The following is a 4,225-nucleotide window of genomic DNA, read 5'->3' on the forward strand; positions in this document are numbered from 1 at the left end:
CTCATAAGTATAATCATATTTACTAAACTTTAGTAAATCATGAAAAATCAATCTTTGTGGTGGACCTTAACCAGCGCACACCCAGTGTACCTAATTCCTTTGTCCTTCAATTGACTCACATATACATGTGATCAAAGAATTAGTCTTAATTTTCAAAGATGAAAATTCTCATTCATCATACAATACAACTTGTATGATTCCAAGTTTCTGTCCAATTGAAACTTGGGTGATGAAAAACTTTCTTCATTTGGTAAATTCAGACACTACCACAAATGAAAGAATCAAATCCACTTTCCAATATTGCTATTACTGGAAACATATAAGCAACAATTTTCCACAAATGCCATTGTAAGGATATTTTTAAAATAAATAAAATTAAAACCCTTTTTTTTCTTTTATTTTAAAACTTTGCGGAAAAACTTATCCTTACAATCCACATGAAAACCTTGTTATTATCTATTCGTAAGCAATATATTATAACTCTTAAGCAACAGCTCAAAATTCTGATTACCGAACCATGCAATCGAAACCCACCTTCGCAATCAGAATCAGCATATACTTACTTTAAGCTTCCTATCTTTTCTTTTGATTCTTAAAACATCAACATGTGACCCATTCACATTATGTAATAAGAATCTCCAAATAGGAACTTAATATAGTTAGACAGTGGACTTTACCCGAAGTAGAGTCAAACCTCTTGACTTGATCAATCTTATGATCTTTCAGGTAAATATAGCAGCTTCGCAATCAGTGTCCCTCCCTTTGGCAATAAAACATATAGACCCTTTGGTAATGGCACATGAGACTATCTCAGACTTAGCCTTTCTCTTTACCATTTGGTCAACCGATTTGACTATGGCCGATCCCTTTCCATTGGGAAGAGAAATCTTTTCTAGATATCCAATGCTACCATTGTCAATGTCCATTTAAGACTTGGGGAGTTGTTCTTTTAATCAAAATTGCTTTACTGGTGTTCCAAATCATTGTTGATTCCACAACACCGAGCAAATAGATAAGACCATTAAGGGTCATGTCATAGTCTATTTCATAGTAGTCCCAAAGAAACTCACTATGTTACTAAGAAAGTGATTGAACATCCAACTTTCACGAGACTTTGACACCCAACTCTCCCGGCTTGTCAATATATGACTTTATCTCCAAGATGTGAGCACACATAGACTATGGTTGCCAATAGGGATTGAGTGACTTTAAAGTTTTCAAAAACTTGTGGATGAGGGAGAATAATTGGAGGAGGTGGACGAAGTGAAGCATGATGTTGAGTGACACCATCTTCAAGAGATTTGGGAAGATCATAGTTGTCTGAACCAGACATCTATAATGGGAGAAAATCAAGTTAATTGATTCAAAATCCTTAATATAACACCCAATATGAAATATTAAGGCTAGGACCCAACACAATATTTTATAATTTGGAAGAGGGATGCCGTAATCCAAGCTATAAAATATTTGAAGGTAGGCGAATGACGATTCACCAATTTCCACCATGAAAAACAAAATAATTTATTAGGTTTTAATTGGATTTGAAATTCGTAGATCTTTTGAGATTCATTGAATTTTTTTTTCAATGGCATGTTTCAATCTCGAGTGTGCCCTCTCAAATTTTGTGACTTGGATGCCGAGGATCACAAAACAAGGTGTGAATAACCATACCAATTCACTTGGTACCCTTAATATTATCACCTAATCAATGTGCCGGTTACCTACACACGCTCCATTGATCTATGACAAACATTAATTCACCCTTGGTGATCCTTACTAGTCCAAGTTAGTGTGTCGGTTACCCACACACGCTCCACCAACGACTTGGTAAGGTACAAAGTGTGAATTCCATGGGCTAGCACCAAATTCACATTTTTCCTAAAGTAACTAAGATTGGGAATTAAATAAAAAAAATATTTAGTTAGTTTATAATAATCATTATACTTTTAATGAGAATTTAAAGTCATTGTCCTACCCGTTCGGCTAACGACCCTCCACCGATCAAGCAAGCGGTGGGTGAGAATGGACACCCATTAAGTCGCCATTTTATAGGCAACAACCTTATACCCACCTTATAGACCGGCTTTGTGAATGAGGCCTACTAACGGTAAAACGACTTGTTCTAATACATATATATAATAATTAACCATTAATGTTATAAATAGTATAAGTGTTGAATTTTAACTTTTAAAATTCTAAGTGTTGGAATTAAAGTTTATTAAAGTGTGTGAAACTTTTCCAAATTCCAAAACTTGAGGGCAAATTTTGAAACTATTCAAAACTAATTAATTCCATGATTTATGTGTTTAAAGTAGTTTTAATCCAAAAACTCTTCAAGTTCCATAACTTGAGGACAAGTTATGGAAGACTTTAAACTAATAAAAGAATTAATTTTCTTTATTTTATAACTTATGGAATGAATCAATTAAGGTTACACTTTATTTATATATTTATTAATGAAGTAACTCTTGAACCTCCATAACTTAAGGACAAGACTCTTCATTTTTTGTAACCATCCAAAACTTTTCATTTCATAACTTATGAATTAAAGGTTCATAAAAATGAAGACTCTTCATTTTCATGTAACTTATGTGTTTTAAGTGTGTGTTAAATAAAAGTGACCTTTGGAAATCCATAACTTGAGAACAAATTATGGACTCCATTAAAACACATAAATGATCAAGAATTAATTCTAAACAATTCAGCAAATAATTCCTAAATTCATAAGAACATGAACATGATCTTCAAAATTTCAAGAATCATATGAACACATAAAATCATGGAATTTTGATATATGCTATTGTAAATGGATTAGAACAACCATTACACCAACTAAAATACGTTTTATAACACCAAAACAGTTTAGGGTAATGTTTCTAGTCCATTTCCAGCAGCAAAAGTCGAAAATATGCACTCTCTCGATGCTACTCGTCGAGTGCATGAACCTACTCGACGAGTAGGTTGAAGTTTGCCTTGGACTCGTCGAGTCCCCCCCCCCCATGGACTCGGCGAGTCTATCATGCAGACAGCAACGATTTCGACTTTTTTCACTATTTTGCATCAAGTATTCAAACAAGCAAGCCTAGGCTTTGATACCACTGTTGGGTTTTGAGCAATCTAACACTTCCTAAGTGTGCATGCAACCCTAATAAACCTTGGATCTATGTTTGTCTAAATACATGAAAAATAATAATTTTCCAAGGTTTATAACCTATCTAACATGGCATGGGGAACATTTCAACATAAAGCGTTAGAAGAGATTACATACCTTTTTGATGAGTTTGGTTCTTGAGGAGCTTGAGGGCCAAGCACCAATAGTGTGAATGCCTCAAATGGAATCACAAAACACCACAAACTCTTGGAAAACTTTGAGAGAGAATACACACTTGTATTTTCGGCCACACACAAGCACACACACACTAGTTCACTAGTTACACTTAGGCTTACTTAGGCACCATTTCATGCTCCATAAGCATGCTTATATAGTGTGCATGGTTAGGGTGAAACCCTAATAACCCATGACCTTTCCTTTCCAAGGATCCATGGGTTAAAAGCTCCATGGATCATCCATGGACTTCCATATAAGCCTAGCCCATTAACAAAAGAGCATTAGCCCACACTATTTAAAACCAATAGCCCATAATCTAATTAGTCTTCCTTTTAATCTCTAAATTAATTCATAATTAATTTAAGACTAAAACTAATTAAATAGCATAATCTCATATTAATATATTATAACTTATAATATATTAATAAACATATGTGTATAACTCTCATAAAATTATCCATAAATAGTTTGGATGAGATGCAACCCAAATGGACCATGCCGGGTCGGGTCAAGTATATACCAAATAAGTTATGGACTTAGACACCTTATCCAACAAATCATCTGTAAAAGTCACATAATAACGATTAGCATCCCTTGTGGTAGTTTTGAAGTGTCCACATACATCTGTGTGTACAAGACCCAACAAACCTTCACCCCTCTCACAAGAACCAGTGAAGGGTGACTTTGTCATTTTTTCAAGTAAGCATGATTCACAACTATCATCTGACTTTAGGTCAAATTATTCCAAAACTCCATCCTTTTGGAGTTGGCCTATGCGTTTCTTGCTTATATGTCCAAGACAACAATGCCATAATGATGCTTTATCCAAGTTGTTATCATTAGTAGAATCAATACACAATACTTTATTTCCCAAATTATCTACAACAGACACAACTT

The sequence above is a fragment of the Lactuca saligna genome, chromosome 4 (genome assembly GCF_052625555.1).
Source record: "Lactuca saligna cultivar CGN05327 chromosome 4, ASM5262555v1, whole genome shotgun sequence".
Lineage (NCBI taxonomy): Eukaryota > Viridiplantae > Streptophyta > Magnoliopsida > Asterales > Asteraceae > Lactuca > Lactuca saligna.